Below are 17,272 nucleotides of genomic sequence, written 5' to 3'. Positions count from 1 at the left end.
ATGGGCCATTCCACATTGTTCAGTGTCTTAGCTCATGCTTGGGTGTTGAATGTGACACAGTTACAGTGCTGCTAGGTTGGTAAATCACCTGGAAAACTGCCTGGATGGTGTTAAGGGTGATTGTGAACCAAAGCTGGGAAAACTGGAAGGTAATGGCTGCTGATGCCCAACTTCCCTCTTCCTGACTTGAAAGAAAAGTCTGTCCAAGACCGTAGGGGGACACCGTCTTCTGCTATCCTTCTTTCCTTGAAGAAAGAAATTTCACTTGATACTTGCCCTAACTGCAGCTACAAATCTCTTCAGAAATGTGTTGTCACTAGACAGGGCTTTTTAAAAAAGTAGCAGTAATCAATTTGCTGTGTTTAAGTTTGACAGACTTTTGAGGTCAATGTGTTTTTATGGGAGCTGATCTTTCCAGGATGTTGTTACTGGAATGCTGCAGCTGTGCTTTTAACTCTTAGAGGACTGGAGTCTCTTTACTTTACTGTTCCTCACCCAGAGGCTTTCACATGGGATGTCATAACTAAGGTGCTGAAGAGCCCTCTGGCTTAAAGGTGCAGCAGAGCACTTAAGCTTGGTGCTGAAGTGCTGCATTGGGTCAAGACAGTGTCTAATAGCCCCTTGTGGAATCATATTTTAGGTGCCCAAAGTTTCTCAGACAATAAATAGCAATTCAAGAAAGTGAAGATTTCAAATCGACATCTGCCTTTTAACAAGTTTGGAAGGTTGCTATGCACAAATGTTTGTGAATCCTGCAAATACCACAGATTGGGGGTTCAAACCATAAGCTTAAATACCATACTGAACCATAAATCAACTAGTCATTAGTCACTCAGTTTCTTTTTCTTTTTCCTAGAAGCTGTAGTCATCCAATTGTCCAACAGACCTTGGATCTCACTGAGTTTTCAGCTCACTGAACCAAAAGTTCCGGCGTTTCTTTGTGCAAAAATGAATGCAATACTTTCTCCCCATTCTTGGTACCCGGCATGGAACCTTGGGAAGAGCAGGCCCCAGTTGAAACACATTTCTCTAAGGGAATGTGCTTGGTCTTGTTTTTGATAAGTTTCAAGTCATTACAGATATACCGAAACTGAATGATTCCTCACCAAACCGAGACATTCTTATCATTTAATTACATCTTGAATTCTTCCTTAGAAACCTGAGGCAGGAATTGAAAAATTAAAGGAAAAGTCATAGAAAAGCTTGTGATTTAAAGCAAAGCCAAGCACTCTCTTGTACTAGCACCTTATAATGTTCCTTCCCCTTAAGCAACATCAGTGTTCTAGAATTATTTTTCCCATTCTCAAGTTAGCAAAAAAAAAAAAACCTTTTAGGAGGGATATTCATTTAGGGCTTGTCAACAGATCATATATTTAAAAAGTGTGCTTGAATTTAATTAAAGAGTGAATTCTGAAATTGATTCATTAAATTGAATTAAACTGTAAACAGTTCTGAATACTGTTAAACTTTGTGGCTGCCACTACTTAATCCCTTTGGAAGAGAAAAAGCATCTATGTGAGATTTTAATTTCGTTTAACCAATCAATTTTAAAGAAAAATAAGAATTAACTTTCCTGGGTGTCTTCATTTGTACATTTTTCCTTCCTTGTTGTTTACTATCTTCACTTGAAGCATACTCTCCTGTTGTGGGACAGCTCTTATGCTGTTCAGATCCAGCCCCCTCCAACAGGGAGAAAGCCTGTTCTGCAGTTACATATAAACACTGCAAAATGTGAACATTTCTGGAATTTTTTTTTTTTTGCATCTGCAAAACTTAACATTGAAAGCCATTCTATCTGCCTGTTGTTGCATTCAGCATGGGGAAGAGTGGCAAATTCCCTGAGCAGCCCGTGAATAAATGGAGGTTAAGCTCTCAAGGCCATTCCAGCCTTCCCAAAATGAGTTTCAATACTCTGTGAGACATCACAGAAGAATGAAAGGGAGTTTCAAAATAGCCTTACTTTAAATAAAAACATACTTTGGCAATGCTACATGAAATGGAAACTGACACGTGTCATATTGACATGTTCATCACACCCTCAACAGACTGCAAATATCCACGCAGACTCAGTGCCAAAAGCTGGAGCAGACAACCAGATGTGGAGCAGACAGTGGCTGAGTCTGCTCACCCTCCAGGGATGGGGAGAAGCTTCTTTGTTTGGGCTACAATCCATCAGTTCCTCTCCGGACAACCCCAGCAACAGAGACAGCAGCATCCCTTCTCCTTGTGGGATGTTTTGGGGCAGAGATTTTCTTCTGCTGGCTGATGGAAGGCCCACTAGGGAGAGTGTTGTAGCAGGAGTGCAAAGAATTTTAGGGTGGGGAATGGTGCTACAAAATATCAATTCTCTGCAATTATTCAATGTCATACAAACATGTGAAGCTGAGTTTGTGTTTACTGGATGCAATTCCTTGATCACATTCCTTGATCACATTCCCTGTACCTCAGGGAACTGAGTTTCTACTGAGATTTTTCATTACACCAATTTAATATAGACTTCTATTAGAGCCACTTATGACTTGCTTTAATTAATGACTATTTGTGCCAATAAATTTCCTTGATAAGTTAATGCCAGGAAGCAAAAGTTAGTCCAGTCCTGAGCAGCTTTAAATTGGATCTGTACATACACACACACACACACACACACACACATATATGTATGCAATGTCTGCATGCAGATGCTAAGACATAAGACACAGCTCCAGACAAGCACAGGAATAATAGACATTACTTGAAAACACACTGCAAGTAAACACGTTTAGAAACCTCAGAGAAGGGTTTGGTTTTTTATCTGTATTACAAAGGTCCCATTCTGCACCATGTTTTCTGAATTAGTGGGAAATGTAAATGTTGGGAAATCAGTGCAGCCATGCAGATCACCAGGTATCCATGACCCACAACGAATGTGCCATTAGTCATTGGCCGCACTTGTTCAGCTCTGAGTAATGATGAAATGGAGCAAGAAATATTTCAATCAACCTGTTACAGTAAAATAGAGGCTAATGTAAAAACAAAGGGATTGACAAGAATGTAGTGGTACAGCCAGCTTAATTTTTGGGCAGCTAATGGTGAGTAAGGATGCAATTTGGCTCTGCAAACAATGTACAGCCCAAACCAAAGTTCTGGGGAAGCTGCACCCTCGGCCAAGGAGCCAAACTCCTCCGCTTACCCCCTTCCTTAAGGCCCCCTTCCTTAAGGCCCACAATTCTGTCAAGACAGTTTATACAATAGTTGAACAGTGGAAGGTCACTGACTTTCTTTGTAAATCACCTGAGAGGAAACAGGATGGGTTTGGAAAGTAAAGGGAATGCAAACAATCCAGGGAGAAAAAAACAAAAGAACTCAGAATGATGACTTTGAGTGAAAAGGGAACATTCTGAGTAACAACAATTTTGTGATTGTCGAGGGACGTGTAAGTAGTGTTCTGTAAATATTAGTAAACACTGAAATAAGGCTTCAGTCCTGAAGCACACAGTGCACATATGAACATACTGTGTTTAATGAATCAGAAATACCTATCTTAACACACACTTAAGGAGGAGGAAGTTTGACCCAAACAATAAAAACTAAGTTGAAAAATTGCAAACTGAAATGTGAATTGAAGACTCACTCCTGAGCCTCTGAAAAGTGGCACTGTGACACATGAGTTTAGGGAAATGAGTGACATTCCAGTTCTGCTTCAGAAAGCTATACTACACCCCCCCCAGCTCCCTGCCGAATGGGGTATGTGCTCTCCTTCGTCTCCCTGTCTCACCCTTCTCATCTGCTTACACTGAAAACTCTTTCAAGAATGTATCTTTCCATGTAGTTTATATTAACCTCTTCCTTAACTTCATTTAGCTGCTGCTTGGAATCATTTGGTTTTGATTACCCTGAAATCTGCATGAGAACAGAAAGTATCCCAATAGAAACAGGAGAGAGCTTTTGGGGCCAGAGCTGCTGCTGTGCTTTGACCTTTTTCCAAGAACAGAAGTGCTTTGCTTTGTCTTAGACCAAAAGCCACCTTGCCCACATTAATGCATGCTGCCAATGCAAAATGGGATTTATTTGCCCAACAGGCAGCAAGCTGAATCGAGTCACCACAGGGACAGTGATACTAAAACATTTAATTGTCAACATAACATTGTTCTGTTGTGGATCTCCACACTGACAGCCTGGGTTGGAGCTGACCTGGAGCACAGGAAGTTGCTACATATCCTGTGTCTCCCCCCCACCATGGGTGACACATCCCTGCTTATCTGGGACCAAAGAGCAAGTGCTGGCTCCTTGGAGGGGTTGGGTTTTGCAGGTCAGCCATTTCTAGAGCCACTTCATCACCCCCAGGAAACACTGTCATGGGTAAATGAACCCCACCAGAAGCTGAAGTTTGGTCCTTGGTAATTCATGGGTGAATATGAGGTTGCCCCAGCCCTGCAGACAGTGTGGGACTGAGGTCCAGACACAGGGAGCGAAAATCACTCTTTCAGAAAACTGCAGGCTTCCTTCTTGCTGTGAAATCACAGGCTCAGCCCAGCTCTGCAGGAACCTGACACAATGGAGGTATTATATTGCACTGTATAATAAAGGGACAGCTGAGGGTGCAGACTTAGTGAAGTGATGTCCTGCTCAACAGTGGTGCCCTTACTGCACTCTGCTCTCTGCCTCATGGCTCTTGGACAGGATCATGGCTTGAAGGGTTTAGAAGAACATGCTAACGAGGAAATGCTACTCTCTCATATTATTCTGCACATGGAGGTGAGGGTTGATTTTTGAAGTTAAAGTGGGTTGCTCACCTCATGATTCTCAAAGGGGGTTGGATGACAGAAACACACTTCTCTCTGCACCCAAATTGTCTTATCTATGTTGCTTGTGTTTTAAAAAAATCTGACCCCTGGATCTACTGTGCTATTTAGACTTACTTTGCAAAAAACAAAAATAGACACAAGAGCTATTTCTGCCTTTCACAAAGCAATTCGAGTATTTCTTACTAGAAATCCTGAGACACCTTCCTTTCTCTCCCTTTCTCTGCACAGGATCCACACCATTAGCTCTGTGGTCTGAAACTGCATTTTTCTTCCTCTCAGATTATTCTTGTCCATTGTGCAAAAAAATCCTTTTAACTGCTCCCCAGTCTTTCAAGCTCATCTCAGAGGGCATATTTGCATAAATATCACTGTGGTGGTACAGGAATCCTTTCAAAGGAATTGGATTGCAGAAGCCAGGTGCTTAGTTTCAAAATTTAAAAAAGATTTTGCATTTCCATGCAAATATGGCATCTATATAATTCACAAAGCATCATTTTCAATATAGAACACAGTTAAGAAAATGTGCCTTTAGAATTCTTTTCCACCCTTTGTATTACAGCATGCTGTATTAAATTGATTAAAAATAAAAATACAGAGGCTTGTGCCTTTGCATATGTATGGTTGCATGATCTGCTCTAATATTCTTTCAAGTGGGTATAACACCATCTTTCAAAAAATTATAACTGAGATGTAAAACATCAAGCATTGAACATAAAAAGTTTGTTAAGCATTGTGACAACTGCATCAGGAAAAATAATAAAAATAAAGTCAACCCAGAACATAAATTTGTATTAAATATTCATTTCTGCTTTGCAAAATAAAAAATGTATTATCCCCTTCTTCAGTTTTATATCCTACTTTATACTATATCCTATAGTTTCTCCATAATTTATAAGTGATAAAAAGTACTGTCTGCATTGCCCTTAATACATTATATCATCATTTATTTTCCAAGAGGTAGTATTCTAACATCTTCTTGGGTCATCTTTTTCTGAGCACAGCATAATAAGGATTATGAGATGAGTTTTCATTGCAGATTAAAGTCAGGTTGGGAAATAGAGGAGATCAGAATGCCCCTTCTTTTTTCCTGCTAAGACCTTCCTTGGGACACCCCCTTGAAAAAAACTCCAGAAAAAGGAAAAGTAAGTTATTTATAGCACTTTTTATACAGAATTTCTTGTCATGATGTGACAATATCCAAACTCATGTCCATTTTAAAAATGCAAAACATCTGTTTTGACTTAATGCCACTGAATTTTTGCATTTAAAAAATAAAGATTTTGACTTTTGAATTCACTTTTTTTTTTAGAAAAACAGGCCCCTCCTCTTTTCCTCCCCCCACCCCCCAAAACCTCAAATCTGGAAAATATTTAAAGCAGCATGTAAGCATTCTTGTTTTCCCCTGCTTCCCTCCCAACCCCACTTTCCTGCTGTTTTCTAACAATTTCCAGTTGTAGGGAAGGTGTGCTGGTTAAACAGAATGCAAAAAAAAAGTCATTATATACAATAAAGCCCAAAGAACATACAGGTGTTTGCACTTGTGTGTCTGCGAGAAAGATCTTCTCTTCATGTGTCCTCTAGAGATGCAAACTTTGAAATAAAATGCCTCAAGCCATGTATTCATCCCACTTGTGTGTCTTGGTCCAGATGCACGACTGGGATGATTCTCTTTATGCTTAGAGCTGCACTGAGGAAGCATTTCTGCTGAGGAGAACCTGTGGTGTGGTAACTGCATCTGTGAAATAGGAACCATGCACTTTAATCAGGAATATCAATACTTCCCTTCCTTTCTACAGTGCTTTGAGATTCCTGGAGGAAACAGAGCTGTAGAATAAGATTGCATGATGTTTGCTTTGCAATTACCGATGCCCACAGTACAGAGGTTTTTAGCATTCACAATAAAGTGCAAAGAAAGAATGAGTGAAAAAGGATGGGTTTTTTCCTAAGTAAGGCTGTTTCTGAATAATTGCCATAGCTACTCTTCATATGTGCCTTGTTACCCTGTTGCCCTCCACCTGAAAATGAGATTACTCCATTTGAAACTCTGTTGATTTGGGATGACCCAAAGTCCCCTGGGACAAACAATGGTCACCCAAAAATAACTCAGGCTTGAAATGTTTCACTTTCTCTCTCCTGGCTTGAGTATGTTCACCTGAGCATTTTTGCTTTCCTTAAAAGAAAATACGCCTGGCTGTTGTGTGTGTGTGTGGGTACAAAGACATCAGCAGCCTCTGGATCTTTCTAATACCACTGAGTTACACAGCCAGAGGTCATGGGGGATGGTAAGAGCTAGAGCTGCTCTTCATGCCATGTCTGCTTCTGAAATGGTCCGACAGGACTTCTAAAATAAGGGTCTGGTCAAAAAGCATGACCAGAGTACTGTTAAAAGGTAACTTTTCCGTGATCGTCTCATTCCATAAATGACTAAATACAGATTTATGAGTAATTGCTTGCAATTTTTCATTGGTCTCTGCTTGTCTTTTTATTCTCTCTGGACCAAGACTCCTCTTAACAGTTTCTTATGCTGGTATCAGAGATCAGAAGGTATGCTTTGTGCTGAATCTGGAAAGACACTCACCCCATCATCCCTAGAGAATCCTGTTTTGGATAACCCTATAACTGGGAGGATTGGTAGATCTATGGGGATCACTGTGCCATCTTCAGTACTTGAAGGAAATGCTTTTTAGGAGCAGAACAGTGAAAGTAAATGTGTTGCACTAAATATTTCCTACAGCACAAAGGGTGAGTTTCTTACTTGGCTTCCTGATCAATACCAAGGGAGTCTTTGTACTATATATAACTCATTTCAGAACTGTAGAATGCCCTGTGTACCCCTTTGGAAGAGCATTTTAGCAGTAATACTCCTGGGTTCTTTGTTAGTCTTGAGCTGTTTGTGGGTATATTCATTGCATATTTTGCTTTGAATGCAGAATTATTCCTCTGCATTGCATAATCTTTTAGTACTGAACTTTTCTTGACTAAGCTGGCAGGGCCAGGGGAGGATGAGCAGAGATAGCAGAGAGTGTAGCTTTCCTTCCTCAAGTGGGATTGTTCTTTTTCTTTTGTTACAGCTGAGATAATCTGGATTTCTGTTCCAGCCTGTGCTAGGAACCAACAGGCACAGACGGACAATCCGGTACCTGGAGACTGGTGGACTGCAGAGGGGAATTAATCACATTTTCTTTCTTTTTCGTGGATCCATGAGGCTTGTAGAGAGTAAAATATGTGGCATGGCTTGCTGTGATAGCCTAAGCTCTTTCCCAGTAGGTTTTATTTGTTTGCTCTACTATTGTGTAGACCTCATGGTTAGTTTCAGCCAGAGTGTTTGGAAGTTAATTGGTTTTTATTCAAAGCAATTTTATTGTGCTGTGGCAACCATTCATAAGCTTTCTAAGATGGATTGGTATATATATGGATATTCTGTTCCAGGGAAGTTTGTGGTTTACAGTTCAATTCAATGAGTCAAGCTTCAATCCATTACTGCACAAGTTTTCATAACAGTATGGACTGCAAAAGCCCCACAAGGAAAACATCCACCTAAAGGCAGCTGAATACATAATACTGTGGAAATGGCCAGTTTCTCTGCAAATTAGTGGCAAGCAGTAGTGATTTTCACTGGCTGTAACTTTCCTTTGAAAGTTAAAATGCTGCCTGTCAAAAGTGTCAACCTACGTTGCCATTTAATATTCTGAAATGTAATTATTTTCCCAAAAAAAGGCAGTTCAGATGTAATCATCTTTCAACCCCTGTCCACTGGAGTCAATGGCATTCCAGATAGAGAGACTAAGATTAGGATTTTGCCCACAATCATCTATCTTAAAAGATCTACCTACAATGATCTACCTTAAAATGTCACTTGGTGCTGCTGGTCACAGTCAGTAAAGGCTGCCACTGAACTAGCTCTATATTTAATTTGACTTGCTACAGTAGACAAGGACAAATTATTCCAGAAAGAGTGGCTGAAACATGCTCCTGGGGTTTTTATGGTTGCATGGTGTAATCCAGCCCTCGGCAAATGTGTTGCCCCACCAGTACTTTTCCAGTTGGCAATTCTTACATAGATTTGTTCCAGCTTCAAACAGAGGTGAAATAAGGCTGGAAAGAGTATATTGCACATATATCTCTAAACTTGAAAAGGTAATTCTGCCGGATAAATAGCCTGATGTAGAAAAAAGTACAATATTTTTCTGTAATGTTCTAGGTGATGGTGAATACGGCAGAACTTCTCTGTAGAAATTAAATTTTTAAGGCCCATTAGAATTGAGACAAATTGGGAAAAACTTCTTTCTAATTTTAGATTGCAAAATATGGAATTAGATATTTAACACCTCCAAAACTGTGCTGCAGACAGATACATTTGGGGAAATGCAGACAGGTGCATGGTATAGGGGCCATGGCAAATCTCTTTGATTAACCAACAATTGTGCACGCCAATCTTCACAGCATTTGAGTGTCTGCTTTGCAAGAGCCAGAAGCAGGTATTGAGGGTGTGGAGAGCCTATACTTTCTATTCATAAGGCTTTCTAAGGTTTAGTGCTTGGAAATCTTGCAAAGCTTGGAATCTCAGGTATGCCTTTTTGTGCTTCTGATGAGTTTGAAAATACCAGCTCCCAAGCTGTGCAAGCAGCTGGGTTTTTCTTAGATTCCCTCGTTTTGAATGAGGGAACTTTGTGTGTGTATTAATTAAAATTTATGAAGTGACTAATCAAATATTCATGCCATTTTTTGAAAAATAAAAATAAAACCTCATGGTGTAATTGTAGATAGTTTAAAATATTTTTTAAGGCTTGTAGCAAGCAGCTGCTGCTTGTTTGTAGCATCATTGTTGCAATGAAAATAATAAAAATTGAACTGTCATTAAAATAAAGTCAAGATAATCAACACATTAAACTGTTGAATACCTTTCAATATACCAACTTTTATGCCATGGAGTACTAATCTAGAAAACATGCATAAGTTTGCTTTATTCTCATTATTCCCTGTTTGTCCATGCCAAAATAGACAAAACTTTACTTTGTGGGTAAAGTTAGGCAGTCCTATAGGGGTTTATAGGAGTCTATAAGATCGGTGTCTTAAATTTGAGGTGTTTTGTCTCATTTCAGTGACAGCTAAGTGGATAAATTGTAAGAACTTTATTAACTTGCTTGGCTGCTAAGCAAAAACCTAGATATTTCACAGTTCTTTATTACTAGTAGTTACAATAAGTTTTGGGAGAGGTGGATAGTCTAAGAAGCATGAAGATTTGCATCTGGTGGTGGGACCTTGGGATGGAAACAGCAGTAGCTACAACTGTGCTAGAAATGTGTTTAGAAATATTCAGGTGTTTATTAACATTTCCTAAATTCCTGATATTGGAGTGTATCTGTTGTATTAACAAGATATTGATCCTGAATCTGTGATCACAGGTTAACCCTGGTTATTTGTCAGTCTACCAACCATTTCAATACTGATTTGGTTTAAACTGTATGAGCTGAGTAGTTTTTTCATGTGATGTGATGCACTTGTTCTTCATCAACAAATGGCATGGTATTGTTTGCACTTGATTAAAAAAACAAAATTTTTGATCCTTTACACTGTGTAGTACTTGTCATATAAAGTTTAAATTAACTGTATCCAGTAATTATTAAATTTATTATTAAAACCTGATCACTCCTATATAGAAGAAAAAAATAAAAGATACCAAATTGAGCTTTTCCCACATATGGCTCCATTTTCTATGTTGCGCAAGTGAAAAGTGCTCAGCAGTGATCAGAGCAGCAGATGACCAAAAGGAGGAACAAAACAACCATGGTAGGTTTTCTCAGGAATAAAACCAAAAATTCTCACAGATTACTACTAAGATTTCACAAGTGAACATTGACTTAAAATATCTGTGCACTTATTCTTTCAGCCCCCTTTGAACTCAATATTGGTGCTTTTATGAATACATAGCATACCAGAGAATAAAATCTCTTTTGAGAGCAATTTGTGGAGTTTCATGAATGTTGGTGATTAAGATCTTTGCTGTTCCTGTGTTAATCTAAAAAATTTTACATCAGCAATACTTGAATAGAACCAAAACAGGAAATTAATAAACCTCATTAAAATCTTTTCAGGGTATGTTACTTAAGCTGTGAATCAGATGAGGAACTTGTCTAAACAGATTAATTTCAACAGTACATAGCTTGTACAAAGTCATAATGATGTACACATACCTTACCCCGCCAAAGTACTTTTGTTCTTTGAAAAGCTCTATTAGAGGTTAAAATCTGTAGAGACAAGTTGGTGAGCAGCCCCTGAGCCCCCAGGATACTGCAAACACCACTGAGTGCTGTTTCCAAACTTTGGGTGCCACATGTGGCCACACTGGCTGGAGAAAGGCGTAGCCTCTCCTCAAAACATCCCTTCTGAAAGGAGAGAGTGCTTGCTTACTGCCTTTTTTTTTTTTTTTTAATGGAGATTTGGATGATTCAAACTCCAGACATTTGAAGAAAATAAAAAATGTTTGAATGCCTTATGAATGAGTCACAATGCAATTTTAGATCCGTGTTTTGGCATGACAAAGTATCCATTGTAGAGAAAGGATTTCCTGATCTCAAAAATGCTACTGAATCATTGGCTTATAAAAGTAAAGGGTTGGTTTTTTTTGCAAAATCTCTGCCATTAAAAAATATCTTTTTAAGATTTCTATTTGAGACACAGCTTGAGGTTTTTTTTGTCAAGCACTCTCAGTAGTATTTATTCTGCATTTTCACTGTTGTAAATTCCTGTTGTCAGACTGCTTGTAACGGAGAAAGAAGCAGCAACTAACACAGAGGACAAGCAGAAAGATCTGGAATTTGCTGCCTGGGGACCATTACTCTAACTTTCTTGAGTTTCTGACTTAAAACAGCCTGTATTTCTTTTCCACTAATCTTTTTTTTTTTTTAATGATCTTGCCTGGTTTTAAAAAAAATTGAAATAAATGTAGAATGCTTACCTATGAACAAATTAAATGAGAATGCAGTGAAAGAAAAAAAAGGTAAAAAAAGAAAACAATAGTAAACAAGTAAACAGAACAAAATTTCTTGCAGTCTTGTTTGTTTGTGTTTGAGCAAATAGAAAAGCATCAGAGATCTTGATTTCTCTTCTAAAATTGCCAAGAGGTTGCACAGTGTGTCATGCATCAATTTTGCACTCTATTTTTACACTTAAAACACATATGTTTGCAATGCATGCATGTATTTTAATTTAATTTTAATGTAATTTTAATTCTGAATATTCAGAAGTTTTGTATGCTCAAAACATTAGCACTGGATAGTTTTAAAAATATTGTCTTTTTTTTTCTGTTGTTCATTCTCAAGCTACAATATGGGAAAAAAAATGAAGTGATTCTACCACTCTGGGAAACACTGTCAATATTTTTGCTTGGTAACAGGCTGGACAGTCCTCTCTCAAGATAGGTTTTCTGATTTTTATTTATACGTTTATGCTACTTAATTGCATTCTTTGCATTTTGCCTTTATACATTGAACATAAAATAATGACTTTACTTACTGGTGACATAGAAATCAGTCTTGTGGAGTCAAGACCTGGACTTTAGGGAAATCTGAGTTGCAAGTTCATTCACAATTGTCAACAGAAACTTGCTCCCTCATTTCAAGACCTGAGATGGCTGAACATTGCTTCTTGAATAAGAAAATACTGAGCAGTATGTGAACCTTAACAGCTCTTCACAGAACTCTACTTGCTACCTGTGTACGTGCTGTATCTAAGTGTTTCCTAGTTTGGACTAATTTCCAAATTCTAGACTATGGGAGAAATAGTTTTGAGTGCTCCATGGATCATTGCATATTTTTGGTTCAGTGACTACCTTCATACATTACCTTTTCAAATATATAGGAGATAGCAATCAAGTCAAGATTTATTTATTTTTAGCTCACACTTTCAGTTGTAAAAGACACTCACACTTTTAGTTGTTCCACAAGCACAGAAATTTTAATAAGGCAAATGTTGTCATTTCATGCAAAATTAATTGGTGAGGCAAGAAAGAAGGAAAGGAATATTTGCTTCTGACACAGATTCAGTATATATTACATTCATCCATGAAAAGATTTCAAATATGATGTTCCCTTTCTTTCTTACATCAAAGAAAGAATATTCAAGGCAAAGCCATGACATGTAAAGTTTTCATTAAATGAACGGAAACATGATATAAAAGCATTTCATTTTTTCCTCCCCAAATAACTATAATTCTGATTGTCTTAAGGGTATAAAGGACCCATAGCAATTCTTCAAAAAAGAAAAAGGAATGTGGCTTTTATCCAGGTTCAGTAATAGTCTGAGCTTAAAGCAGCCTTGTATTTTCCTAATTTTGTCCCAATAGTACTGGTAAGCATGAACTGGCTTATGGGTGCTGCTGGACAGACTGTTGGCACTGAGCACATCCCAGCCTCAGGAAGGTTTTCTTGAGGACCTGATCTCAATCTGGATCTTTAGTTACAAAGCCATGATCTCACTCATATATCAAGGTGAGGGGAATTCAACTGATGTCTGCAACAAATAATTCCAGCCCCAGGAAGAACAGGTATGTGGAATGCCAGGTATATGTTGTGGACCCTATGCAGAATCTCTGAACAATGAGAACTGCTTGTTCACCACCCTGCCTCCTCCCTTAGCAAGGAAATAAAGTCACCAAGACAAAGGATATTTTTGGACAGAGCCAGAAAAGCCTTCAGAAAAATTGACATGGTTTCTACTCCCAAGTGACAAGAAACCGGACATGAGGAAACACTCTCAAGTTGAACTAGGGCAAGTTTAGGTTGGATATAAGGAAAAATTCTTCACCAAAAGGTAGTGAGGCATTGGAAGAGGCTACCCAGGGGAGAAGATGAGTAACCATCCCTGGAGTTATTTAAATGACATGTAGATGTTGCACCTAGGGACATGGTTTAGTGCTGGGTTAAGGGTTAGACTCAATGGTCTTAAAGATATTTTCCAACCTTAACAATTCTATGATTCTATGTCCACCCTCAGCAGATGTTGGCAGCTAGCTGTCAGTGGGCAGTAGTCACATCTGGTAACCCTGTCACTTCTAACTGACCTGAGAAAGATCTGCTCAAAGTCTCAATTTTTTCTGTGGTTCTCATACTTTAGTATTTTATCACACACTTACCAGTAGGGAAGCTTGATCACAGACAATTTGTTTTAGCTGTGTGCGGATGGATGGATTCTGGGGAAACAAGGCAGGCAGCTAATGAAGATTTGCGAGAAGTTTCCAGCTCTTGAGCGTGCAGCTATGAGACTCTCCTTAGCTGTGGAGACACCGGTGTATAATGTGATGCAGTTGTAGGTTTTCTGCATTTCTGAGGTGAAGTGCCAAGTTTGAAGGATACCCTGTTTGCACAGGTTAAGGAGCAGACAAGAGGGAGCCAGTGGGTTTGTGGCTGCTGCCCACAGGGCACCACGGAGTGTGTACAGTAATCACGCACCCTGTCTTTGCTGAGCAGCCCTGCACACACCCCGAGCCTGCCCCAGCAGCACATGGGTTAACCCTGTTGCTCAGGTGTAACATTAACCAACAACCTGCACAGGTTTTGTGCCCGTGGAAGTCAGAACAACAGAATTAACTGCAGGGCAAATGCAAGGGACAGCTTGTGTTTCCTGGCAGTATTTATGTTGGCAATGCTTTTGGAAGCCAGCGTGTTTCAGGCAGTGTTTACCCTCCTGCATATAAAAGAAACAGACACTAGATTTGTTTTCAATGAGGGGGGAATATGATATTTCAAGCTCTGGCTTTTTTTAAACAGGATTTTCCTTGTTTATTTTTTTTCCCATTTGTTTTATCCATATCCCTTAACTGCATTTTTCCTGAATTTTTCTTTCCCATATTCTTTTCCACTACCTACTTTCACTAAAGCTTCATTTACTTTTGAGGAGCATTTTAGTTTGCTCTTCTTATCTTGCTCATAGTATTTTGCTATTATCAATTCTTATAATTTTTTCACCTAATTTTTTCACCAAATCTTTTGTTCACTTAATGACTATCTGCCTCAAGTTTCTTTTTTATTTAATTGTATATAATTAGATAACTGTGGAATTGAATAGAGGGATATTGGAAATAAGAGTGAAGTGTTACAATGTGAAATTAATGTTTTTTTATGCATATTCATTTTTCTTACTATTTCTTATTTAAAGTATTTTTTATTCTAACCACAAAACTGTGGTTATCATTTCTTTTTAATCTGATTGATAAATCCTGAATGAGCAATCCTAAAAGACACTGGAGCTGTTGTCAGTTGGTATGTCAAATTCATAAATGCAATGAAAACAATTTCTCCATTTTTAGCTCTTTTATTCTTTTATTGATGAACAGAAGGCACCTGAAATACACAGGCCACTTGAGAGTGCTTGAAATACTTGATCTTATGATGCTATGTTGACAAACCTGAAGCTGACATTCATGTTTATCATTGGGGTCCAAGCTTCTTCCTTTTTAAACAGCAATATTAGCCTGATGTGTTCAGACTGGCTCCTGAGATAGATCTATGAGCATTTTCCACCCTTTAAAAGTACAGTTTCCCTCCTGTATCAAGCTCACATCTCTGAGCTGACCAGCATATATTAGAGTATTTCAGTGAGGATAAAATAGAAATGTTGCTAATGAACACGCTGCAATGAATGCTTGTAGTTCCATAGAAATTATTGCAAAATAATAGGCTTCTGGGCCTTGCAATTTTTCCTGTGATATGGGCTCTATTCTATGTCCCTTGGGGTTTCAATGTTTCAAGACATTCAGTGCTGCATATTATGGAAGCCACTCAAAGACTTTTTTTTTTTCCACAGGAGAGAAAATATACTTTCAGTGTGTTGCCATTTGAACAAACAATTTTAAATTATTTATAGCCAAGTTCTTCAGACTTACTAATAAATTTTATATAAGATGCTCTGGAAAACAAACATACAGGAGACCTTGTTGAACCATGTTATTGATGTTTTTCTGTAAAATGGCTAAAAACCCAAAGCAACATTAGGAAGGTATAAAATTCTGAATTTTTCATGTGTCCTGTTCCCCACCGAGCTGTGTCACGGGGTAAGTTTTCAAGGGTGCCAAGTGGGCTTTCACCTTCTCCCCAGGACTGTTTTGTACAGCACTGTGTCCCATAGGCATTCATGGGGACTGTTCCTTGACTCAGCTTTTTTCTCCCACATCAGTTGAGTTAGTCCTGAGTGATTCTCATTGGTTTGGTAATCTTTCTTCACAAATATTTTCTTTCTCTTTACCATTATTCACCAGTGTTATGGCAGAAAAAGACCTGGTGTTGTCTGAACATCCCCTGTTCTTCGTGTGTCAGAAAGTTTATTAGCACTGGTGAATCTGGGGAATGATTGTTTTAGTACTGGCACAATCACTGCAGTTTATTTTGGAAATAAATTGCTGGGAAGAAAGCTGTAAGGAAAACGTTTGCTGATGCTGCACATAGCTCCTAAAGGACCTGACCTTGTAGTTCCTGCAAAACCTGACCTTTCCCTATGTTTTATATCACCCTTATAGTGTCAGCTTGCATTATCTGGTGGCAAATTCCAAACTCAAGAAATCATACATAAAAGGCAAATAAATTTGAGGGTTTGTTCTAGTCTCTGTCAGAGGTCTGCACAATATTTCCCATGAAGCAGACACTTCATAGAAGACTGAAGTGCATGCTTTGTTCCAAGATCTCTCTCAAACTACCACTGACTGTGGCACGAAGACTGCCTGGGCAGCCCTGGGGTCTGCACTGTCCACCCTGACAGGGAGTAAAACATTGGGCAGAGAGAGGGGAAAGGTAAATGAAGCCACATGGAAGTTTTTAAAGCAAATTATTGAGCAATGTGGGGTGAGCTAAAGTACTGATTAATGCCTCAGAATGAAATACTTCTAAGTATTGCATCTTTTTCTTGACCTTGAGGGAGCACAGAATGCTCTTAAGCCTGATTTCAGCCTTTATTAATCAAGGGAAAAGAAACTGTGTTCCTTGGACTGTATCCTTTACTGTGATGTACTTAGGCTAAATTATGCATCAAGTTTACAATGAGTATTTTGACAGTCCAAACAGATACATTAGTCATTCTGCATTAACTCAGTTTCTAGGGGAGTGGGAAAGTGCACTATCTGTTCTTATGGAATTAGAAAATATGCCTACACAGAGTTCACATAATACAAGAAGAATCATTAACTTCCTTTTCCAAGGCACTTGGAAAGTTTCAAAACACTGAATGGATTTGATGTTGAAAAAATCACTGCAAGATTTGCAAAGACATGATCCAGGTGGGTCACCTGAAACTGCATTATTAAATCCACAATGTGGCGACTATTACTCCTCTGAATTTTGTCTCCAGATTATATGGCAATCTTTACTTTAGCCAAATACATTTACTGAACTTGAGAAAAGGGATTTCTGAACTAATTCCCACAATCACCTGTAAGGATCATATGCCATGGCACAGAGCATGAGGTTCTGTTCTGCCCTGATGTGTTGGCTCAGTTCCCA

Source organism: Passer domesticus, chromosome 3 (assembly GCF_036417665.1).
Source record: "Passer domesticus isolate bPasDom1 chromosome 3, bPasDom1.hap1, whole genome shotgun sequence".
Lineage (NCBI taxonomy): Eukaryota > Metazoa > Chordata > Aves > Passeriformes > Passeridae > Passer > Passer domesticus.
Note: the sequence above shows the minus strand (reverse complement) of the source record.